The following is a 26,391-nucleotide window of genomic DNA, read 5'->3' as shown; positions in this document are numbered from 1 at the left end:
TATCTGACTGCTTGTATTTATTGACAAAATTGTATACATGTGAAGTCAAATTTAATTTTGAGGATGCAGTGCATAGTCAATGCATCGTGATGCATCATGATCTCGAATTGAACCAAATCAATGACATGATAATCATAATCGAACCGAACCGTGAGACCAGTGTAGGTTCACACCCCTAGAATTCGCCTCTATACGCATCTTTGTATCGACTTTGTAATTATTAGTGCAAGTAGATTACATACATTCGCGTTTGGTGTGAACACACCATTAGTCATTCAAGAACTAACCAGACCTTACCTTTCCCTCCTATCTTTTTCTCTATCAATGGATTCCAGCCCCAGGTGCACATGCTAGCATGAGGATGCCTCCACTAGTGGCACAAACCCTGTCATAATTTGCTTATATTTTGTATTTATTCCTTTTTTTATTATGCATATGAGGGAGATGCTGTCCTAAAATAATAATAATAATAATAAGAAGAAGAAGAATTAAAAAAAAAAAATTGCAATTAAAAACTAGTAAAAAGCATACATTAATTTATTTTACAGTTTAATGTTACTTCAGTGAATACAGTATATCATGTTTCAATACGGTATGAAAAACAGGCATTGCATGAGTCATCTGCATGTACTGTAAGTCAGTTGTTTGAATTACATACAACTGAAACTAGAAACACTTACACACGTCTACAAGCAGGGCATTGATTGATTGATTATTTTGAAGGTTCATACACAGAGATATGCAGGCAGGATGTTAAACTAATTCTTTTGTGTTTCTCTTCCCATGATGCCATTTTTAGTGTTTCTCTCTGGATGTAAAAGGATGATGTAGCACTTAGGGGCAAATATTGCCATCAGTAACCCAAAAGTAGAAGCTAAAATAGCAAATATCTCCCTGGTGAGCTCACATATGCTGGAACAAACGCAATCCAGACAGCACAGAAAATCAACATGCTAAAAGTGATGAACTTTGCTTCATTAAAATTATCTGGTAGATTTCTTGCCAGGAAGGCTAACAGGAAGCTTGCTGCTGCCAACAGTCCAATGTATCCCAGCAGCATAGAAAAACCAGCCATTGAGCCTATAGCACATTCATATACTATTTTAGAGCGAGTATACTGGTTGTTTTTATGGGGTGTTGGAGAGGCAGTTGATAGCCAGACTGAACATATCACAACCTGAAGTGCTGTTAAGACTAGAACTGTGCATCTTTGTTGAACTGCTCCAAACCATTTCATTGCCCCTTTACCCTCAGGTCGAGATGACCTGAACACAGCTATTACCACCATAGTGACACACAGGAAACACAGTTTGAGTGACAACAGCAGCAAGAAGCTGAGCTCTGAATTATTGGCACACACTATGGTGAAGAGCGAAGACGATCATCACAAGACCACAGAAGCAAGTGCCAAGCAGAGATGCAGTGGTCAGAGAGATGCCCAGAGGATCCTCATAGGACAGAAACTCTATTTCTTTTGGGACACACTGATCCTTATCTGGATTGGACCAAAAGTCAGCTGGACACATTGTGCACTCAATAGCATCTGTGATTAAGTAAAAGAGAGAAGTTGAAAATGTAAGATGGATCAAAGTTACTTTCAAAATTTCAAACAACAATTTCCTCAATAAAATAAACACTTGTTGTGCTTGAAATCTCTCCATCTCCGCATGACAGGCAGTCAAAACAGCAGACAGGAAGGCCCTTGCGTGTAGTTCGTCTGGTTCCTGGGGGGCAGCTCTCACTGCACACAGATCGTGGTGGCTGAAAAAGACGTCATCTGTTATAAGCTATGTCTTTCTCATCTCTTTTACATAATGACAATCTTTGCCTCTATTAATTATTCTCATTTGTCAATGTTAGTTACTTTTTTTGTCTCAAAGTTCCAGTATATTGCATCCTCATCCAGTGTGAGCACCATCCCTGTTGTCGCTCCTTCATTTACTACACCAACTGTGTAGATGCTTATTGATCCATCAGAGCTGCCAGAGCATCTCCATTCTTATCAAATGACACATGATCCCCAAAGCCTGTGGTGAAGTTCATTTTCTGTAGGTAGTGAACCAGCTGTACAGTTTTTAGACAGGACAGGTATTATATATTTATCTGAAATTTGAATTAATATAAAGCAAATATATTGCTTTTCCACATACAGCTGATATATATGCCTAAAGATAATCTTTACTATACCTGTGGGTCTTACCTGCCAGTGTTTCAGGTTGGTTATGTCGGCACAGCCATTCCCACTGAATGGCCCTCTCCCTTTTTCACACTGCATTAGGTTATGAAGTGCGTGTGCCAGGGCATAAACTGCCTTATAAACATTGTATGGTGCTCTCAACCCAGAAACATTAGTGTATGGTGTGTTTGTGGTGCTCAGATCCTCCTGTCCTGTACACATCTTTTTCACTTGCTCTCCATCTTTCACTGTAGCCCCAATTTCATAACTGCACCTGGACATGTTTTCCCAGAAGATCCTCAGCATATTATTTCTTGGTTCATTGCTGGGACGAATACGTAGCAAAAACTCATGAAGTCCCTGTATTTCTCCACGTCTAACGGCAATGCCCAGTGTACCCCCTAGGAAGGGCAGTAAACGTGGAGTGTGATATACAGGTGCAGTGGCCCATGCTTCACTCGCAATCCACTGCCTGCCTGTCATATTCTTCAACACCACTTCATCCATCAAAGGTAACAAAAAGGATGAAGTGGAAAAAACAACCACCATTCTAGCTGTAGAGGCCTGAATCATTCCTATTATTTTCTGAATATCTCTGGGGTTGTTATCATGGGGCAGGATTTCAGAAAAAGCAACACAATGTCCAAACAGCTGCATTTCCTGCTGGAAGGACTGAGCAGCATAAATGCCATAGTCATCATCACTGTAGATGAGACCAACCCAGGTCCATCCAAAATGCCTCAAGATCTGAACCATAGCCCGCACCTGGAAGGCATCACTGGGGATTGTTCTGAAGAAAGAGGGGTACTTTTTCCTGTCACTCAAACAGGAGCAGGTGGCGTAGTAACTAACCTAATAAGTTAGATATCAACAAAATGATCAGATGCTTTTTTAATTTTTTTTCAAGCACAATCAAATAATAAAGTAATTTCTGGAAGAAGCAGATCAAGGATATATATATATGGTTGAAAAGGACACAACATTTAACTGAAAAGTGCAAAAATATGCATACAGTGTATTTGTACTTTTTTCATCCCATCTTACTATAGGTACTCGAAACAGCCGCAGAACACTGGAAATTGCAATGGAAGGAGTTGAACTTGGATCCCCCACAATACCAGCCACTGGCGGAGGGCCAGTGCAGTTGAGGTTGGAGAAGGACTTCTCAGTCCCACTGTCAGAAAGACCACCCGGAACAGAAAATAAGCAACGGTTTCTGACGGACTGATAAAGTAGTTGCTACTTCCAAGCTTACTGGCAAGAGCCAGCTCTGAATGTGCACTCCCCATTATTGTTCAGTGTTGTGCGTTATGTGAACAAATGTGATTAATAATGTAAATATTACCTAGTTAGCACATTATAGTTATTATTGTGAATGTCTGACGTTCTGTTGGATGTTTGAGATGTGTAATGACGATCGCGATGTGATCGCGGATAGACGCTAATCCCGTTAGCTACGTTAAGCTGGGCTCACACTGTGCGATTTTTAAAAGTCTTTTGCGATTGTTGCTTGTCACACTGTACGAACATGATCCCCATGTCAGACTGTAGGATCTCAGTTGTCTTAATGTCAGACTGTACGACAGTCAAGACGCGATAAAAACGGACGTACTCAAGAAGACTTGTCCGGAGTTTTACGTCATCAATACGTGACCCGCGTTCTCTCGCTATAATGGTAGCTAGCAAACAACAGCAACGTGTAGCGTTAGTTTTATTAATTACATGCCTTGATGTTAAAAAAAAAAAAAACAACGAAAAAGACGACGTGTGTGGAGCAAGTCATGGCTGGGCAAAAGAGGACTTTATGGACTTCCAGTTCTACAGAGCGAACTTGAGGTAATTTTGTTATTCGAGTTTAAACATCCTGCCCCTTAATAAATAAACTTTAAGTAAACTTTACCTTGTACATGTATTGTTTTTACAAATAATGAATGGTTTGAAGTTGTCGCGCTAATTGCGTCATCAAGTTCAGTGCTCCTATTGGTTCTTGGTTTGACGGTCGTCGTAGGAGATGTCACACTGCAGGAAACTTGAGGAAAGTGTCTGAAATCTTCTGACACTGCCAGAATTTAATCGGAGGAAAAAAATGATCGCAACGGCCATTAATCGGCTGTCGGTGAACATGTCAAACCAGCGATCTAGACAACCGATTTTAGCCTAGGATTATAGGAATCTTTTAGGATTATAGGATTTTCAAAATTTGTCTCAGACGAACAAATCGTGGCCAAAATCGCACAGTGTGAGCCGGGCATTAGTCTGATCACGTTGTGATAACATGTTGTTAGTATTACATGCTGCATCATGCCATCTATTGGAGTTTACCTTATAATTTCATATATTATATAACAGTTGAGTATTCCTTTGTGATGTCTAATTTAGTTAGTTATTGATACATTCGGTGGTAATTTGTAATGAATATGTACAATTACATTGTATTCATATTGTATTCCTTTATTTATTCTACAGACCACAACACAATTAATAACCTGTCAAATACTGCCACCTGATCTGTAATGACTCCCAACGATGTTATTTATGGATATCAATGCCTGACAAGTACTATTAAAGAGAAGTTTGAAGATGACTTACTTCTCCCCTGCCTGATTCTCTAATCGGAATCAATGTCCATATGTGTCCGCCAGTAGAATTAAAATTTAATAAGTGTGATAGGAACTACCCTGTAACACCCACTAACTAGGGATATGGCAGCCTGGAAAGCCATTCCTAGTCTCACACAGTGTACTCCTGACAAAAAAAGTGAAAGCAAACAACAGTATACAGGGTAACCTCTCATATAAATATCAAGACCATTTTGATTTCATGACCCTTTTGAAATAAAAAAAAATAAAAATAGAGAGAAGAATGAAACTGTGCAACAGATAGGCTACTTAGTGTGACAGCATCTTAAAGATTAAATCTACGGTTTTGTCTTAAGCTGTGACAGAAGAGTACCAGCACTTTATGAGAGTTGTCGGTACACAAGAATCAAATGAACGCTGCGACACTTAAGAATAGTAAGTAATTAGGGAGTTTAGCGACTTAACATATAATAATTAAAAAATCCTCTTGTGTGGCTCTCTTCTATCATTTTGTATCCAGATAAGTACTAAACCCGTTGAATCTGTCTGGACATTGATATTGTATGTATCAGCGTCAATCCAAACGTACAAAATGCAACTACACAAATACCTTATTAGAATTACAAATCAGATCATGTTGCGCTATTAAATGTTAAATTTTTTCACTTTTCCACTACTCAAGCTGTTGTTTCACTTTCTCCATATGCTGCCACCTTCTTTTCACACGTTATCACCTCATCTTCATCTCTCTCTGCTTCTATGAAAATCTCTCAGTTTTGATGGAGCCAGTATTTTGTCTGGCTGCTTTCTCACACCATTCTGGCTCACAGTGAGCTGTTGGTGTCAGTCTCTAAAAGCTGATCAATCACAGTCCAAACTCCTGGTGAGCTTCTGTTTGCGTGGAAACACCTCTATATAGGCAGCAGAAAGTGTGTGACAACATGGCCATTTGCCAAAAGATCCATCCAGCAGCGCTGCCATTAACAGAGACTCCTTTATAATCAGTCCGGCGACAATTTTGTTTGATGCTGGATATTTAACACATTCATTTATTTTCCCAGACTAATTTATTAACAACAAATTGTTTTCTATGTAAGTATTCTTGTCTTCTTGAATGAATAATGCTTTAATAGCATTTTTATGTACCCTTGCAAAATATTCATGTTGCTTTGTTAGAAATAATTAATGTTTAATGATCCACTCAGACAAGTCATTGCTGGGAGCCAATTAAAAGTTTTTTATGCTTCATCTCATTACATGCCTACTTAAATGTGTCAGGAAATGCAAGAAACACGGTGCCCCTGCTGTATGTTTAGGGCCATTATGGCTGCTTTTTCTGAGGACAGATTTTTAAATCAATTTACCTGTTCAAATAAAAAACAAAACTGAACCTCTTTTTTTGCATAATTGGCTTTTATAATACTTAGAACTCATCCTTTATTGTTCTCTCAGATCAGTATGTCAGGCTTTGATTTTTAATAAAATGACTCATGAATAGCCATTAAAATTGAGAGAGAGAGAACACACATCGATTAGGCCTCTTTCACACCGTGCAAGCAGTGCATATTTATTTTGGTACTCATAATAAAAAGTTACAGAATTCATATTGCATGTGTACCCCTGTAAATAAATTGAGTGCTCTGACTAACATACTAAAGCATTGTAAAGTATTTGATTTCAGTTTCCCATAAATGCATTCTGCTGTTCACCTTAACCATATTACAAAGACAATACCTGTAATTATGAAATTGCATATAAAGATATACTTACAGTCCTTACATTTAATTTAATGGCAATTAAAATCCAAATGTCTGAAAACATTACATTCAGTTAAATTTTTTAACTATATCATTTCCTTAAGTACTCTTAAGTGTACTCTATTTCTTAAGTGTACTTTACAGAACGACAAAAGATTATTACCGTAGATCATAATGCTTTAAATATCAGAAATTATAAAAAAAGTGCAGCTTTTTAAAAGTGTACTTAAGAGTCATTACTTTTGAGTACACTTAAGTGGTTTGCAGTACTTCGATGATTTAAAGTATACTAAAAGTTCACATTCAATAAAAATACTTATTTTTCACAATTTTTCTGCATAGCAAATGTGCACATGGAAGAAAAGTTTCAGTGTTGAGCCTATTTTTGTCGTAGTCATTTGAAAACACATTGAAAATTATCTATAAACCTGATTATCAAGGCTTTTATGAAGCAACATAAAACCTAGAGCTATTCATCAATTCTTTTGAGGAAAAAAAGGAAAAAGAAAAGTTTGTATCAAGCTTTATGCTAGATAGAGTTTCTGTTCTGTAAATCTCATTTATTAAGGCAGTTAAGAAGTTTATATCTTAAGCTTGCTGTGTGGAAGTTCTTCCTAGAAATAATGGATGCTATTTTCTTTATTAATCTCTTAAAAAGATTACTGCAGATTTTGACACTATACTTACTGAATTTCAGTCCAATGGGTCCAATCAGCACCAGGTGGAGTCCCACATCAGGAAGAAACTAGACTCACTGATGATAGAGTCTCAAATCGGGGATAAAGAGGACACAGACAGTTTCTCTATCCGAGCGCTGCTCCGTGCCACCCATGAGGGCATCCAAAGAAACCTGCGTAAGGTAAAGTAGCTCTAACTGTGATTCTACATTCTGATATCTGTGTGGTCTCCAAATTCTGTGTAAAGAGATAATGTTGCATGAAGCTGCACTTAAAACAATAAGACACAAACCCATTTCAGCCCCTACTGAAATAGGCAGAACTAAAGAACGAAAGAAAGAAAAAAAAAGGAAGAATTAGAATACCTAATCAGTGTGCACACATTAGTCTTGCAATCCAGAAAAAATACATGGAGCATCCCTTAATTAGCATTCGTTCTGCCTCTTTTCTTGTCCTATTATTAGACTTTGCACTCTCTAAACATTCATTTTGATGTGCCGTTTGTAATGCGCAGAGGGATTTTCTCTCCCCTCCAGTGTTCCTGCATAATATTTATGAAAAAACAAACAAAAAAACTGAGAACCGTTTGCGCAAGCACTGATTAGATACCTTTTAAAGAAACAGTTCAATCATAAGTGGGAATGAAGACATCATTTACAAACCCTTATGTCATCACAAACCCATCATTATCTTTTTACAGTGGAACACAAATATTTTGTATAATGAACAAGCTGCTCTTTTGCATGCTGTGAAAATAGACAGTGACCACTGGATATTATCCTATTCCTTACATAAGGATATTGTTTTTTGAAGGACTTGGAAACTAGTCAATGGCGTTTCTACACTGTAAAAAAAAAAAAAAAGTTGAGCCAACTTAAAATTTTAAGGCAACCAGCTTCAGCAGATTTTTGAGTTTTCTGAACTTGTTGTTTTAAGTTTATACAACAAAAAGTTGAGAATCTCCTACAAAAATAAGTTGAGAGAACTCAAAAATCTGCTGAAGCTGGTTGCCTTAATTTTAAGTTGGCTCAACTTTTTTTTTTCTTTTTTTTTTTACAGTTTAGGCATAAGCCAGGGGTCTTCAACTTTGGCCCTCGAGGTCCAATTTACTGCATACTTTCGTTCTAACTCTAATGAAACACCTGGAACAAGCTAATCAAGGTCTCCAGGATTGCTAGAAAGTTACAGGCAGTTGAGTTTGATGAAGGTCGAAACTAAACTCTGCAGGAAAGTGAATCTTGTGGGCCAGAGTTGAGAACCTCTGGCATAGGCAGACTTGATGGTTGACTGGGGTGACAAGAGGGTGCCAATGCTTCCACCCCTGCATTTTAGCAAATAATTTGTGACCCATTCTGGCAAAATGAGTCGGAATGTACACAGTCTAATTTTGAGCTATACAGAAAAAAAAGAAAATTTTTTCAAAGTTTTCAATTTTCGTCGAATATCAGGTTTTCACAATAATTAGTTAATTAAGCCCTCTTCTAGCGATTCTCAGAACTGACTTTGCTGACTTTGTTGACTTCAAACAGGTGTAGCTCAGTCATTTTTCATCCAATTCCAAAAAATCATATATCATTTTGAAAGTATTTTAATGTACTATTTCACATATCTTTATATACAAATTTTTATGTACTAATTTGTATAACCCTTTAACGCGTACGATCACACCGGTGTGATCAGTCTTGGCTGGTCCCTGGAGCGTACGATCACACCGGTGTGATTAGAACCTTCAGTGAATCACGTCATCAACTGCTAAATTCAAATCTGCTTTCGCGCGTTGGCTGTCGAGCGCTTGTCATATTATCACACATATTCAGTGTTTTCAACCATATAATGCTTATTTTAGGTTTCAGACATTTAAATACACATAAGTACTAGCAAAACCATACATTTATAGTTTGTAAAATACACGCTGATGTCTATGGAAGCAGCAATAATGATCGTTACAAATATAATCTGACAACATGTTTTATTGATATCATATACAGATTGTGTAGATAACTTTAAAGTTTACTCTGCTCTTCTCCCAGTTTAACCGGAGACTTACTTTAAGGTTTTTCGGGAAGAGAGGATGAATTTACATGGTCTTATTCCCACAGCTCGGATTCAGCGCGAACAAACATGTCCTCACCCGGTATAGATCAACTAACACGCGGTCATTATAAAAGTATTTAAACTACCAAATACATTTACTTGCACATATTTGAGAATCGGAATATCAGCTATTTCATAATATTGTGAGTATGTTTGTGAATATTAATAATAAAAAAAAGGAAAAAACGAAGTAAAAGCGATCCATGTGTCATACAGCGCTATTGCTGCTGCCGTGTGTCACATGACAAGCACGACGCGTCGCCATGGAAACAATAAGGCTATACATTCTAAAATAACGGTCGCCTGAAAAAACTCACGCTAGGGGCTCAGCTAGAATATTTTAAACTCACGTATGAAAAGGTTAAGAAAGAATATATGTATATACATATATATATATATATACATATACACTCACCTAAAGGATTATTAGGAACACCTGTTCAATTTCTCATTAATGCAATTATCTAATCAACCAATCACATGGCAGTTGCTTCAATGCATTTAGGGGTGTGGTCCTGGTCAAGACAATCTCCTGAACTCCAAACTGAATGTCAGAATGGGAAAGAAAGGTGATTTAAGCAATTTTGAGCGGGCCGGTCTGAGTATTTCACAATCTGCTCAGTTACTGGAATTTTCATGCACAACCATTTCTAGGGTTTACAAAGAATGGTGTGAAAAGGGAAAAACATCCAGTATGCGGCAGTCCTGTGGGCGAAAATGCCTTGTTGATGCTAGAGGTCAGAGGAGAATGGGCCGACTGATTCAAGCTGATAGAAGAGCAACTTTGACTGAAATAACCACTCGTTACAACCGAGGTATGCAGCAAAGCATTTGTGAAGCCACAACACGCACAACCTTGAGGCGGATGGGCTACAATAGCAGAAGACCCCACCGGGCACCACTCATCTGCACTACAAATAGGAAAAAGAGGCTACAATTTGCACGAGCTCACCAAAATTGGACGGTTGAAGACGGGAAAAATGTTGCCTGGTCTGGTGAGTCTCGATTTCTGTTGAGACATTCAGATGGTAGAGTCAGAATTTGGCGTAAAAACACAATGAGAACATGGATCCATCATGCCTTGTTACCACTGTGCAGGCTGGTGGTGGTGGTGTAATGGTGTGGGGGATGTTTTCTTGGCACACTTTAGGCCCCTTAGTGCCAATTGGGCATCGTTTAAATGCCACGGCCTATCTGAGCATTGTTTCTGACCATGTCCATCCCTTTATGACCACCATGTACCCATCCTCTGATGGCTACTTCCAGCAGGATAATGCACCATGTCACAAAGCTTGAATCATTTCAAATTGGTTTCTTGAACATGACAATGAGTTCACTGTACTAAAATGGCCCCCACAGTCACCAGATCTCAACCCAATAGAGCATCTTTGGGATGTGGTGGAACGGGAGCTTCGTGCCCTGGATGTGCATCCCACAAATCTCCATCAACTGCAAGATGCTATCCTATCAATATGGGCCAACAATTATAAAGAATGCTTTCAGCACCTTGTTGAATCAACGCCACGTAGAATTAAGGCAGTTCTGAAGGCGAAAGGGGGTCAAACACAGTATTAGTATGGTGTTCCTAATAATCCTTTAGGTGAGTGTATATAGGGAAAGGGAAGTGGTGTGTGGCCAAGTATGGTGACCCATACTCGGAATTTGTGCTCTGCATTTAACCCATCCAAGTGTACACACAGTAGTGAACATACACCCGGAGCAGTGGGCAGCCAACCCATGGAGCAGTGGGCAGCCAACCCAGGGAGAAGTTGGGGGATCGGTGCCTTGCTCAAGGGTCTCACCTCAGTCGTGGAATTGAGGGTGGAGAGAGTGTTGATTATTCACCCTTCCCACCTACAATCCCTGCCGGACCTGAGACTCGAACCCTCTCTATCCATTAGGCCACGACTGCCCCCATATATATATATATATATATATATATATATATATATATATATATATATATATATATATATTGTAGCAAATTAGCTCAAAGTAAGATGAACAATTTATCATAACGGATTGTTATCAATTATATATTCATCTTCAGGAATTAACTGTAGCATTAACAGTACAATAAAATGATTTGTTCGTCCGCAGTACGAACAGTTTCAGTCGTCTATTGACTAAGGAAAATTATTTGTCTGGTCACTGAAAATAATCTCCTTCTTAACACATCGCTCATTGAGCGTGTAACAAAACCGGAACGTTAAAGTGACCTCGTTCTGTGAGCTGCAGACACAGACAACCAAGTGTGAATACATATGGATGTTTATTAAAGTACACTAAAGGGGTGCATGTAACATTGAACTAAACACAAACATACACACATTAAACAGATGCCAACGGAAGGAAGGCATGGAGATTATTTTGATTTTTAATAATAAACTTTATTCAATCATAATTATACCAAACAAATTTCAGGTCCACACAGGATCAAAAAATAATTCCTCCTCCACCACCGTACAGAAAATAGAATTATAACACCACTGTAGTCTAAAAGTTTCCATATCTTTCATTGCTTTATAATACTTAAATTCCACAACAATCCTTGATTTAACAAAAGCCTTAAATAGAGATGTAATCTCTTGACCACACCTATTCTCCATTCTGTTTTTCCTGGTTTTATAAATTACAAGTTTTGCCTGCCCAAACAAAAAATTGAGCAACTGCCATTTCACCTTTTGTTTCTGATTATACCCCACCCCCAAAATAAAACCAACCGGTGTAAACTGTTCCCCACATTTAACACATAACAAATCCAACAAGTTAAAAAGCACTTGAAGCCTTGCACATTCTAAAAAACAGTGAAAAATAGTTTCTCTAGATCCACAGAATACACATTTATCATCAACATTTGGATTGATGACTGAAACAAATGCATTAACAGCCACAGCCCCATGTAATATTCTCCATTGTAAGTCACCAGATCGCTTTATCAATGGTGGTTTGTACAGCACTCTCCAAACTGGCTTAATTTCCTCATTCAACCCAAGTTTATCCCTCCATACTGTATCAGCCCTCCCATTTAGAGTCCCTTTATTAAAGATCTTCACAAAACATTTATACATCTTTTTCCCTTTCACCTCACCCAACTCTAAATTGTCTAATTCACTGAGATCCAACAAAGGACCTGACATTCCTTTCAAATCTGGTGTAATCCCCAGTCTCGGAAAAGAATCCGCTATATCCAAAATTATATCTCCATTCTTGAAGTCCTTTAATAATAACAATTCTTCATTTGTCAACCTAGTTTTCCACATATTCAACATGAGTCGTGTGTGACGAGCTGACTTCTGACCCAAGAAAGCAGCAACTGCATTTCTATCGCTCAGCTCGGGTCCGGCCACATCAGCTAGATGCTTTAGTGTCACCAACTTTGAAGCACACAGTATCTGCATCAGTCCTGGAAAACTCCCACCAGCAATGTCCATCCGTGCTCCTTTGATGAGGGGCTCCTCTAGTAACCAGTGCAAAGATTTTATCCCCTCCAACCTGCAAACATTGAAAAGTCCCCACACTTTAAAAAGTCCACAATAAAATTGAGGCAGTCCAGCCAAACGTAGTTGTTTAACATCCATTAAGAACAGTCCCGCATCCAGTCCAAGTCCATCCACTGTATGTAAAATTGCTTCTGCCATCTTTCTCCACACCAGATCCAAAGGACCAGTAAGGAATCTCTGAATGAATTGCAAACGAAAGGTTGCATGTCTACTTGGAAGGTGCACCAAACCTTGTCCCCCATCCTCTTTCGGAAGGAAAAGGACACTTTGAGGAACCCAGTGTAGACCTTCCCAAAAAAAATCGTCTGTAACCGAGACAGTAATCCAACAGGTGGATCCACACATGATAATCTATGCCACAATGTAGAAGTGACCAAATTGTTAATTATTAAAACTCTTCCTCTAAATGATAATTGCGAATGAATCCATGTCCATTTCTTTAATTTTCCTTCTACTTTGTCAATCACCCCTTCCCAATTCTTTTGTTGGATATTTGAATCCCCAAGATATACTCCTAGATATTTAAAACCTTCCGTCCTCCAAATCATCCCACCAGGCAAATTTGGAAGCCCCTTCTCCCATTTTCCAACAGCCAGTGCTTCACTTTTCTCCCAATTAACCTTTGCAGATGAAATTTTCCTAAAATCATTAACAATAAAAACCAGCTGGTTAATATCTTGTTGCCCATTTATCATAACCACTACATCATCAGCATAAGCTGAAATTTGATGCTCTATACCGTGTTGCAATAATAAACCCTTAATCCTAGATCTTAAACTATGCAGCAAAGGTTCAATAGATAGGGAGTAAAGCATGCCAGACAGCGCACAGCCTTGTCTGATCCCTCTGCTAACTTTAAAAGGGGCACTCAAACCACCATTGATTTTCAGTAAACTCTCAGTGTCCTGGTACAACACTTTTATCATATTAATAAAGCCAGAACTAAAATTAAAGGCCTCTAAGGTATCCCACAGGTACTGATGCTCAACTCTATCAAATGCTTTTTCTTGATCTATAGAAATAAGCCCCAAATTTACCCCTAAAAGACTAGAGACACTTAAAACATCCCGTATGAGACAGACATTATCTGTAATTGAGCTGCCTGGCACACAATACGTCTGGTCAAGATGAATGACCTGCCCCATCACCTTTCTCAGTCTATTGGCCAGAGTTTTAGAAAGGATCTTAAAGTCTGAACATAGCAGACTCACAGGTCTCCAGTTCTTGATCTCCTGCAGGTCACCTTTTTTAGGTAGTAGTGTGATCACTGCTCTCCTGCAACTCCGAGGCAAGGAGCCATCAACCAAACTTTCATTTAGGACTGCCAGCAAATCCTTGCTCAGCACAGCCCAAAATTCTTTATAAAACTCAACAGGGAGTCCATCTATCCCAGGAGTTTTTCCACTCTCCATGCCCCTCAGAGCATTCAGAAGTTCCTCCTCAGAAAGGGGTCTCTCCAGCTCTGCCTTAGAGTCCTCCAAGACATCTGGCAGACCTTCATAGAAACCAGCAGATAACACCTCATCCTTTCTATATTCACTCCTATACAATTTGTCATAAAACTGTACAGCACATTTTCTAATATCAGATGTCTTTGATAATTCTTGCCCATTTTCAGTTCGTAAGGAGTTCGTAAGGAGGTTCAGATAAGATGGCGCCGCTGTGTTCGGACGCCGTTAGGTTCGCTCCACTGAGAATTTGCTTCTACCTTCCTTTTTACTTAGTTTTACTTTCTCTTTTTACACATCTCACGTCGGCACTGATCACCTACAACATAGAAACACTTTTGGACATTGGAAACCGCTACACCAACCTGTTTCAGGACACTTTATCCACGAATCCTGCGTGGCCTCTGGAGATTCTTCGGAACGCGGAGATAAACAACACCCCCCCGAGGCGACGGATCAAGAAACACCGCGGGAAGCGCGCTGGAATTCGAGTCAGACTCAGGAAAAGGGCTCACAGTCCTACTCTCCCAAGCATTCTCCTCGCTAATGTTCAATCCTTGGAGAATAAGATGGACGATCTTAGAGCCAGGATTAGTTTCCAACGGGACATTAGGGACTGTAACATCCTTTGTTTGTCAGAAACGTGGCTTTCGTCCTCGGTCCCGGACACTGCTGTAATGCCGAGTGATAACTTCTCTGTCTTTCGGGCGGACAGAACAGCAGAGGCCGGTAAATCCAGGGGTGGAGGAGTATGTTTCATGATCAACAAGAAATGGTGTGACCCCAGGAATATCTCCATTCTGTCGCGTTCCTGCTCACCTCATCTGGAACATCTTTCCATTATCTGCCGCCCATTTTATCTGCCCCGGGAGTTTTCATCGATCATTGTTACTGCTGTGTACATTCCACCACAGGCGGACACCGGCTTGGCTTTGTCTAAACTTCACGATGTGCTCAGCGGCCACATTAACAAACATCCTGACGCTGCCTTCATCATCGCGGGGGACTTTAACAAAGCCAACCTCAAGCAGGTCATGCCGAACTTTTATCAACATGTATCCTGTCCAACTAGAGGACCAAACACACTGGATCATTGCTACACTCAGTTCAAGGATGCCTACAAAGCCCGCTCACTACCGGCTTTTGGCAAATCGGACCATGCCGCCATCTTTCTAACACCGAGATACAAACAAAGGCTCGTTCAGGAACCTCCGGTGCAGAGAGTAGTGACGCGCTGGTCCTCCCACTCAGAGACTATGCTGCAGGCGGCGCTTGATGACGTCGACTGGGACATGTTCCGGGCGAGTTCTTCTGACGTCAGCGAGTTCACGGATGTAGCATTAAGCTTCGTAAACACGCTAACCGAGCAAGCTACAGAAACAATAACGATAAGGACATTCTCCAATCAGAAACCGTGGGTGGACAGAACAATCCGTGCCGCGGTTAACACACGCACCGCCGCTTACAATGAGGCTCTTCTGTCTGGGAATACGAGCGAGTACAAAGCATCGTGCTATGCTCTCCGACGCGCAGTAAGAGCCGCCAAACACAGATACAGAGAGAGAATTGAGTCTCATTTCCAGCTCAACGACTCTCGACGGATGTGGCAGGGACTGAGGACCATCTGTGACTTCGGAAACAAATCCTCCGCGGAGGTGAGAGCAGATCCGTTGCTGGCCGACGAGTTAAACATCTTCTACGGCCGCTTCGATGGCAACGGCGGTGGCGCGTTTCTGCCGACCAGCGCGTCTGGAAGCAACAGGCAGAGCAGCGATGATCCTGTAATCACCGTGTCGGAGGATGAGGTTCGGAGGGCGCTGAAGAGAGTGAACGTCAGGAAAGCAGCCGGACCTGATGGGATAACCGGCCGTGATCTGAGGTCCTGCGCCGATCAGCTCGCTGGTTTGTTCACTTCTATCTTTAATGAGTCCCTTGCTACCGCCGTGGTTCCCACCTCATTCAAAAAATCCATCATTATCCCTGTGCCAAAGAACAATAAACCCTCTTGCCTGAATGACTATCGCCCAGTTGCCCTCACATCCATAGTCATGAAGGTTTTTGAGAGACTTGTAAAGAGCCACATTTGCTCCTCCATCCCTGATACTCTGGATCCTCTTCAGTTTGCCTATCGCCCAAACAGATCCACGGACGATGCCATTTCTCACGTTCTCCACTCTTCCCTCACACACTTGGATAGCAACAATGGAAATTATGTAAGGCTGCTATTCATTGACTATAGCTCAGCTTTCAACACTATAGTCCCCATCAAGCTGGCATCTAAACTCACAGACCTCGGCCTAAACTCCTCACTCTGTGACTGGATTCAAGACTTCCTCACCGGCAGACCTCAAGTGGTGAAAGTTGGCCAGTTCACCTCAAACTCCATCACTCTGAACATAGGAGCCCCGCAGGGCTGTGTCCTGAGTCCCCTGCTCTACTCTCTCTACACGCATGACTGCGTGTCCTCTCACAGCTCCACATCGATTGTCAAATTCGCTGATGATACTGTGGTTCTGGGCCTCATCTCCAACAACGATGAGACCGCATACTTGGACGAGGTAGAGAGACTCACATCTTGGTGCCAGGACAACTGTCTCTCTCTGAATGTGAGCAAAACTAAAGAGCTGATCATGGACTTCAGGAAGAGACAGCAGCAGCCCTACACTCCTCTTATGATCAGTGGGACCCCTGTGGAGAGGGTGAGTAGCTTCAAGTACCTCGGTGTAAACATCTCCGAGAACCTGACTTGGACTACACACATCCAAACTCAGGTAAAGAAAGCCAGGCAAAGACTGTACCATCTGCGACAGCTGAGGAAATTCAGGGTCTCACCAGCAATCCTGAAAACTTTCTATTCAGGGACCATAGAAAGTGTATTGACTCAGTGCATCTCAGTGTGGTATGGAAACAGCTCCAATCAGGACTGCAAAGCACTACAGAGAGTTGTGCGCTTAGCTGAGCGCATCTCAGGGTCTGCTCTCCCCTCTCTGCAGGACATCTACCTCAAACGCTGCAAAAATAGAGCTGTCAAAATAATCAAGGACTCAAATCACCCTGGTAACCATCTATTCACTTTGCTTCCATCTGGTAAGCGCTTCCGTAGCCTGATGGCAAAAACTGAGAGACTTAGGAGGAGCTTCTTCCCCCAGGCCATCAGGCTCCTAAACTCTAACTCTGTGTCATAACATCACTTGTCTCCATGTAATATCACCATATCAATAAGCTATTCATAATTTTTCTCTACCTCATATTGCTGCTATTATATACCCTGTACAACTTTTTTGCACATTATTTTGCACATTCCTCTTAGTACTATTTAAGTCAACAACATACTGACCTGCACATTTATATTTATATTTTTTATCTATCTTTTTATTTTATTCTTTTATTTTATTTTATTTATTTATTTTTTTTCTACTTTTCTTCTCTTAATATTTGTATACTTTATAATTGCACTGTCCTTGGAGCGGACCTGACCTACATTTCACTGCTGGTTATACTCTGTATAATTGTGTATGTGACAAATAAAACTCTTGAATCTTGAATCTTGAATATAGCGACTCTGACCATTCTTTTTTTCCAGATTAAAGAAAAACTTAGATGGGGCATCCATTTGCGTTAGATTCTGAAAACGAGATCGGACCAGAGCCCCTTGTGCTTTAATGCCAAGCAAGTCTGCAAGAAGCGATGTCTTAGTTTTAAATGTCTCAATGTGTCCTTCCTCCCCAGTAGCCTCCACTAACCCTTGTTCCTCCATTATTTCAGATTCAAGTTTTTTCATTAATCTAGTGATGTCCCGAGAGACACTGAAAGTATACTGCTGACAAAGTAATTTCACTTCAACCTTTCCACAGTCCCACCACTGGCGTAAATTTTTAAAACATTGCTTTTTTAATCGAAAATTTTTCCAGAAAAAACAAAGACATCTCTAAAATTCACTGAACAACGAAGTATTAAGATGCCAGTATGCACTCTTTGGCTTCACATTGGCTATAAACACATTACATGTGACAGGACAATGATCAGAAAAACCAGTTGGGGTAATAAAACAACCTTTCACAATATTACAGTGATGTCGAAAACAATAAAACCTATCCAATCTGGCGAAGGAAATAAAATTTCCCCTATTATGTGCCCATGTATATTGTCTTACATCATTATTTAAATCCCTCCACACATCACATAAACAATGCGTTTTAATCAACACCTTTAAAGCAAGACTTGAGGGAGCATGAGGCTCCAAATGATTTCTATCCAGTCTGTAATTCTCTGTACAATTAAAATCCCCACCCAAAAATAAAACTTCATCAGAACTACAATTCTGCAGTTTTACATTAACATCTTTGAGAAACAGTACTCTTTCACTACCACTTGTAGGAGCATAAACATTAACAAAAACAGCCTTGAAATTTTCAAACTGAACCCTTATAAATAAAAGTCTGCCAGGTATCACATGTTTAACCTCACAAGAAAAAGGCAAAGCCTTTTTAGCAAATAGGATCGCCAACCCCCCTCTAGTAGAACTCATGTGAGCAAACACTACTTCACCCTCCCACTCCTTTTTCCAGTCACTTTCATTAAAACAATCACTGTGAGTTTCTTGAACATACATGACATCAATATTTTTTTGCTTGATGAGCTCAAAAAGCAGTGCTCTTTTATGCAAATCTCGGCCACCATTCAAGTTTAAAGAACCCACCCTCAACACACTCATAAAAAAATAAATATGAGCGGAAACAAAACACTCAAAACCATAAGAAAAAAAAGATTACGTGGTTTCAAAACCATCTTCATTTTGTAATTCTAATCTTAGCTTGGAAACAAGTTTCTTCAGTCTGTATATTTCCTGTACTGTAAATTGTTCCCCTCCTTCACCTTTCATTAGCACTGTCACTGAATTGATAAACATCCTTCTGTCTGCAAAAAATTCCTCAAACTGAACATTCTTTGCATTCTTAGTTTTTTGCAGAAATGATTTTATTTTGTCAAAATTATAATCACTGCGTCGACTTCGTCCTGTCTTACTATCCACTGCTTCACTGTCAGAATCATCAATCATGCTGCCTTCAGAGTCATCAAGCTTTACAGATCCTGCTGATGTTGGTCTGTTCATTTTAACCATTTCCAAACTCTTCCTTGCCCTTTTCCTCTTAGTATTAGGTATTTTAAAAAGTGTTTCATCACTAACAATATCTGTCACCATCTCTTCCTCCTCCACAATGGATTCAGCCACATCAACAACATCAGCAGCCACATAATTTTCTCTCTCCCCACTTTCTATATTCCTTCCCACAACATCAGCAGACACTGCATCAGGTCCTATCTCCCCAATGTTCAAAAACTGCCCTGCGGTACTACTGCCGTCATCTCCGACAGCAGAACTCTCAGCAAGCATTGCATTGCCACTATCGTGCACTGTTTCTCTACTCAGCCCTGGCTCAGAATCATTTACTCTCTCAGGACACGCACGCCGAACGTGCCCTTCCTGCCCATATGAAAAGCATGTCATCGTATCAGACGTTGCAAAAACAACATAATCAAACCCATCAACTTTAAATTTAAAAGACAAGTTCAACTCATCCAAATCGTTCTTTAAGATCATATATAACTGCCGTCTGAAACACACTACATGCTTAAGCAGGGGCGATTTACAGCCTAAAGGAATCCTTTTCATTTGGGACACGATTTTACCATGTCTAGACAATTCATTAATCAAGGTCTCATCTTTAATAAAAGGTGGCACATTGGATAATATTATCCTTTTTGCTGGCTGAACCAATGGCATTACCGGAGTGAAGGTGTCCTGAATTACTACTCCACTCTGAACTACACTGTTAACTTTCTCAATAGTATCAAGGAAGATAACAACAGCACTGTTCATTCGCGATGCAGACATTATGCTGTCAAAGCCAACAGCTTTGCCCACAGCTAGGCTGCAATCCTCAACAGAGCAGTTCACCACAGGCGCGAGTTTTATTCCATGCCTGCCTGAAAGCTGCTCAAACTTTGTTTGGCTTGCACCCGCCATTGCCAACCAGCACAAAGCTGGCTGACAACGTACCACAAGACCAGGTCCTCCCTTCTGAAAATTCTTTACTACTTTTACAAACAATCTTTAAATCAGAGACAGTATAAAAGAGAAAGAAAAAGCAAACTCACTCGTACCGCAACACTCTCACTCACACACGCCGACTCCGCCCACTCACCCGACACATGCGCACAGAGAGAGAGAGAGAGAGCGCTTTCGTGTGCGAGAGAGAGAGAGAGCGCGTGCGAAAGAGAGAGAGACCGCATAATGGCAGGAGTTGCACATCAGCTGACACAACCTGTTAGAACCATCAAAGAATTACATCACCTTAATCAAAAGTGGTCGAAGCCTAGAAGCGCATCTAACAGTTATCAAGCGGTTGCTTGCACTGGCTTGTTGCAATGTGTTTCTTAATTCTTGATGAATTCCTTTAGGAGCGAAACCTTTGTCATTCCAGCCACGGGTTGATTGGTCCGAAGTTAAGTCGCCAAAGTTACTGAGCTCAAAGCTGCCAGGAGCTCGGACTCCCCCCGAAGGGGAGTCGCTAAGTTTCCACTGTGATATGCGTGTCTCTAGGGCACCCAAGGTAAAGAGAAGAGAGGGTCTTTTGGGTGTGGAAGAAGTTTTATCTGGATCCAGCAACGCCCATTTCTGGTCAGTTCGACCAGTAACAACACGCATAGTTTCGGCGGGAGAGTGTTCCTTTGTCTCACTTACACCTAATTTGCATGTTTTATGACTTCTGCTGGATCAGTGTAATTCTTCCCACAGTACTGTAGGAATATTATGATGCATTTCACGAGGTCACAGTGTACATCATTGTTTGAGAAATGAAGAGCAGATCATTTTAATATCAAGAAAGAAACATCTAGCATATATTAAACCAGAGATACATTCATACACCTGAATATAGGCGTTTAGAGTCTAACTAATACAAGTAAAGGGTTGTAACTAGGTTAATATAATAGGGGAATATACATACAACACATGCATATATCAGATATATTTATAACTGCTTAATTATAGCCTAAATAAAGCAAATGTCTTTATGTGTGTGTGTGTGATGTGTATTTGAAATTGTGGAGACCACTGGTCTAATCAGGCCGTTGGTGCCTGGCACAGGGGGGGTCATGCACTCCTTTTCGGAATGTGTTTGAAGTTTGATAGAGAGACCAGAGAGCTGACCTGCTTAGCGTCTTTTGATAGTGGAAAAAGACCATTGGCAATTTAGCACCCATATAACTGTAAACGATGAGACCAGATCAGTAATTTGTGTGCCGATGTTCAAAGGTTAAAAGGGGTTCTTACAAATTGTAATCAACCATCATTGAGCATACGCAGACGCTACAAAATCCCCCTTTTTGGCTGAAGATGTTCTGGACGGAGACATCATCAGACAACAATGGATCATGATGGTTAGATGGCAGGTGGATCATGAGGTTAGATGGCAGGTGGATCACGATGGTTAGATGGCAGCTGGATCACGATGGTTAAATGGCAGGTGGTTTCTAATTTTCCTCGGCCTTCGGGTCCTCAGCTTGGGTGTTAACCTTAGTCACGTTCAGCATTGTCTGCGCCTGGGTCGCTCTTCTCCGGTGTTTCCGTTCGGAGGTCTGAGGAAGTGCAGCCGTGCACCTTTTCATAGACCTTTGTCTCTCAGGACTGGATGTGGGTCTGAGGTGGTGTTACCCGTCTCTGTCAGTCACGTGAGCTTCCACTTCTGGATATCTTGGCCTTCTGCAGCGTTCAGTCAAACTGGGTGACATTTTAGCCAGTTTGTCAAGGTATTTAAGAGTCGTCTCATGTGCAGTTTCAGGGTCTGCATGGAGGGGCTTTCTTCTTTTGCTAGAGGGGAAGAGTCCTGTGATGAGGACTGGCGATGCTTTGTTTGTGGCCATTCACTTCTTCCGTTATGTAGCAATTATTGGATGGGGGACCCCGTTCTGCTTAGTGGTGGTGATGCTGATGAGGGCTCCGCTTTTCTTGGCTCTAATTCCTTTTCAGGTGGTCTTTCAGAGCATTTGTTTAAGGTCAGTTTTGGCTTTCTCTAGTCGCTGTTCTGCAGACTGTAGATGTCTTCTCATGTCTTTCTGTGAAGCTTTTAGTTCTCGTCGGTCATGTTCAGCAACTGCAAGGGCTTCTTGGAGCTGTTCAACTTTTTCCTTTGTTTCCTGCTTCGCTCTGTCTAGTTCCTTGAGTTTATCCTGGGTTTTCACTTCGAGCTTGTCTGTGCAGCATGATATGTGCAATAGCTCTCTCAGGAACTCAGTGGTCTGATGTCTGAAATCATCTTGGACTTTCACTGTCAGCTTGTCTATGTGACTTTGGGCATGTGTCAGCTCCTTCTGACGATGGGTGCTGTGCTCGTCGCTTAGGGTTAGCCGAGCTGTGAAAGCGTAGCTTAGGGAACTGATGGCCTTGTTTAGCTCCCTGTGGTGGTGATTCTGGGTTGAGTCGTGTGTCAGGAGTCTCTTCTGAATCGTGACTATTACTCAGAATATTAAAAGTTCAATGGTCTTGTGAGTAAGACTATGTGTAATGCCTCTTAGCCAGGTGTTCACATCTCCTCCTTGGGCAATTGGGGAAGTCGTGGCCTAATGGTTAGAGAGTCGGACTCGTAATCGAAAGGTTGCGGGTTCGAGTCCCCGGCCGGCAGGAATTGTAGGTGGGGGGAGTGAATGTACAGCGCTCTCTCCACCCTCAATACCACGACTGAGGTGCCCTTGAGCAAGGCACCGAACCCCCAACTGCTCCCCGGGCGCTGCAGCATGGCTGCCCACTGCTCCGGGTGTGTGTTCACGGTGTGTGTGTGTGTGCATTTGTTCACTACTCACTGCTGTGTGTGTGCACTTGGATGGGTTAAACGCAGAGCACCAATTTCGAGTATGGCTAATGGGGTCAATACGTCACAATGGCTAATGGGGTTTGCAGTCTGTGACATGCTGGCAGACTGGAAAGTGAGGGCTGACATAGATCTGTATGGTGTTATAGGCCCATATGTGGTGAAACAGCTAAGTGTCATTTCAGTGATTGCGAACCCAAAGTGAGTGTGTTGTAGTGGACCTTATGGTTCCAATTTGCTGTTCAGAATTGACAACAACCTGACATGCACTGACATATTATATCTTGCTCTATGCCAGCCCCGTATGCCACTTGTTTTAGTGTCTCTTAAATGTCTCTGGTACTGTGGTGTCCAGCACATGGTGTGTTGTGGGCATACATTAACCTGACCCCCCTTTTGTCACTGTTGCGCCACAAGCTTTGGCGCAGTGTGGTCATCAGGGACATATTATAGAATGTTGCTCAGCACACGCAGCATGTGTTTGATGTCATGCAGCAGATTGAGGGCTGGAGCAGCAGCTAGTTGAGCCACTGTGATAGGGTGGTTGGAGGGTGTCAGAGAGGTGGCCAAGAATACGTGTCATTGATCAGTCAGATGTTTTTTTTTTCAGGCAATGCCATTCATGGATAGTCATAAGTTAAGCATCAGGGCTGTGAGTTGGGTACTCTGGAAGTAAGGTAGGTCTCCTGTTGGTTACGGCTGCCATATCATGGGTGGGTGGGTGGGTCTTAGTTGAGACCATAGCTCTCCACGCAATGCACTTGTGATGTTGTTGCATGTCTAAGACGGGTGTTGGTGCTGGACTGGCTTGTCCTAGCCAAGGAGGTGGCATGTGAGGCTGATCTTGGCATCATTTGAGTCTGTGTAAATGAGGAGTTCTCTGATGCAGTTCTTGTGAGCCAATGCGATTTAAAGGGTGATCAGGATGGCTGTCACTTGTACTGTGATGACTGGGAGTCCAGTTTGGGGTGTTGCTGTGGGAGAGGTTTCCTGTTAACCCACAAACACTTGCTCTGGACACACCATGCCTCCACATTGCATCCTTAAAAGGCCAGTGACCATGTGGCTTTCGGTGCGTTGGTCCTCTGCACCGCTGCTTTTGCTGTTGAGGGCCGTTACAGGTTGGCGGCACGTCTTTGTGATCACTTTCATGTTCTGTTGAACTGGAGAATCTCTGGGTGGTTCATGAAGTGCAGAGCAGGGCTCTTTTGTCATCTGAGTAGTTAGTGCTCTTTTGGGAGCAGTGTTCTGCTGAAATGGATAACCCCCCTTTAGTTCTGGCCATTTGTTGGTGTAGACCAGGACTAAGGCAGTAGTTGGTGAATCCAACTGTCAGATGAAACTCCTTGGGATTAGAGTAAATCAGGCATGGTGTAGAGTGCAGATGCCATTTGAGTTTAATTATGTAATGTGGTCTTGAGTGAGTCCACATGGTTGACGTTAGCTCTGCATCATTGCCTCTTGTGATGAGCAGCTTAGGCACTAGCAGTTGTCGGCAGATGCAGGATGTCTCTCAGAAAAGGGGGTGTGGCTCAGAGTAGGGCTAGGTTGCCTCCCTTCCTTTGAAGGTGTGTGGTTGAGGGTTTGGCCACGCTGTCCGTGTGTCACACTGTCGCTGTCCATTGCCCTTTCGAGTATGCTGGTATTGCAGTCTCGTATTTTTACCAGAGTAAACGTCTGGTGTGCTCTGGATGGAAGTTCTTGCACTTTACAGGGCTTCCTCAGGGGGTTGCAAGGTCTCATAGGAAACGTGTGCACTTGCTTGTGAAGGCCGGTCTGGTGTGTGCTCAGTGAGTGCCTTGAAGCGTGTGAGGCTTCAGGTCTTGTCCTCATGGCTGGCTGTGAGATTTTCCCGTGACCTGACAGTCTGTCTGGGTAACTTGTCTGGCTGGGGTGGCAGAGGTTCTCGCACTTCAGCCTGGGGTTTCAGTTGTCTCAAAGTCAGCAAAGGGTCAATGTGACCCAGCGGCTCTTTATCACTTAGAAGGTGGTATGCATGCGTTGCTGCATGTTCAGTGCACACCTTTGGGCCTTAAGAGTTAATTTCTGTTTCTGAGCATCAGCTTGGGGTAAGTGCCATAAAAGTTGGATTTAGTCCAGTGTCACCAGATCTCTAAGTCTCGCCGTGTTTTCCAACATGCTGTTTCCTGGTTTCCCTCCTTTTCAGTTGGGTTCCTCAGGAGTTTTCGTACCGGGTTTGTGTGGTGACCGGTATGCTGACAGGTGTCGGATCATCCTGGATGTGCAGCCATCAGCTGAAGTGGCTGGGTTATGCCATTACTCGGCGATGTGGCTGGTTAGCAGAGATCTGGGTGAGTGTTCAGCTGGCGGGCACCTTGTGTGGTCATCCATTTCAGTTCTCACACTTATAAGGAGTTTGTACTGTCCATTTTTTTTTCTCCTTTACGGGGCCTTCTCTGAATGAGCTCCTTTAGAATACTCAAGATATCTACTGTCTCAGGTGTTGCCACACTGTTCAACACTGAGAAGAGCTGGGATGTGTCAAGAGGGTTTCTGCTGGAGAGATTTTAGGTTTGTTGCTCAGTGCTCTGTCTGGTGCTTGGGAACGGCACCATCACGGATATGCTGTTGCTGCTGGTTAGGAACTGTGTTGACTTTCTGATGAAGCATCTATCACAGTGATGTGCCTTTCAAGATGTAAGAGCAGAAGGAGTCTGGGTCGTGGGCTGGTCTGACCTTGAGACTGAAGTCTCGCAACCAGCTGAGATATCAGGCCTGATCTTTGTGACCTGGCATTGCACTTCAGATGAGTTGGAATGAGTGGAAATGTGAACGGTCCCGCACTTGAGGCAAATTCTATGAATGCTTAAAGTCCACTGGGCTCAAAACCATGTGGCAGTTCCATGCTGGTGAAAAGAGAGCCTTTGTCCATTTGGGTTATGTACACACGGTGTACAGTCTCAGGGAGCTGATGGTCAGGCACAGGGGAGTTGGCCGTGTGTGTATTTTGGCCTGTCATGGGTGATCAGCTGTCTGCTGATGTGCTGTTTGGGTGACATGACCATCTGGCGTCAGGATGGACGTCTCTGTGGTGAGAGACTGTTTGCCAAGATCTGGGCATTTCTCTTAGTAGAAGGGCTTTCTGGTGGGTTGTTGGTTTCTCATGCCACTCGTAGTTAAAAGTCTGATAGTCTGATATATCCTGTTTGCCCTGCTGGGGAAGCCACTCTCAGGATCAGTTTCTTTTATGTCCTCAGGATCTCTGTTGCTGGCCTGTGTGCTCTCCAGAGTCAGGTAGGATTTTAACAGTCTTTATGGAGGCAGCA

The 26,391-nt window shown here is 42.0% G+C and overlaps 2 pseudogenes across 2 annotated transcripts in view; one reads left to right on the top strand and one right to left on the bottom strand.

Annotated features, from left to right (window-relative positions):
• Positions 1–758: 758 nt before the first annotated feature.
• LOC306888648 (extracellular calcium-sensing receptor-like) overlaps positions 759–26,391 on the bottom strand; it is a 77,888-nt pseudogene continuing 52,255 nt past the window's right edge. The window contains exons 3-7 of the transcript in view: positions 3,221–3,350; positions 2,201–3,028; positions 1,865–2,064; positions 1,638–1,761; positions 759–1,543 (exon numbers count right to left, since the gene is read on the bottom strand). The product of the transcript in view is annotated as an extracellular calcium-sensing receptor-like (transcript). The remainder of the gene's footprint in view (positions 1,544–1,637; positions 1,762–1,864; positions 2,065–2,200; positions 3,029–3,220; positions 3,351–26,391) is intronic.
• The window catches only part of LOC306888238 (1-phosphatidylinositol 4,5-bisphosphate phosphodiesterase eta-1-like), a 57,047-nt pseudogene continuing 35,534 nt past the window's right edge, over positions 4,879–26,391 (top strand). Inside the window, exons 1-3 of the transcript in view lie at positions 4,879–4,958; positions 5,530–5,638; positions 7,210–7,371. The product of the transcript in view is annotated as a 1-phosphatidylinositol 4,5-bisphosphate phosphodiesterase eta-1-like (transcript). The remainder of the gene's footprint in view (positions 4,959–5,529; positions 5,639–7,209; positions 7,372–26,391) is intronic.

The sequence above is a fragment of the Barbus barbus genome (genome assembly GCF_936440315.1).
Source record: "Barbus barbus genome assembly, chromosome: 22".
NCBI classification, from domain to species: Eukaryota; Metazoa; Chordata; class Actinopteri; order Cypriniformes; family Cyprinidae; genus Barbus; species Barbus barbus.
Note: the sequence above shows the minus strand (reverse complement) of the source record. Positions and strands in the feature narration are given on the sequence as shown.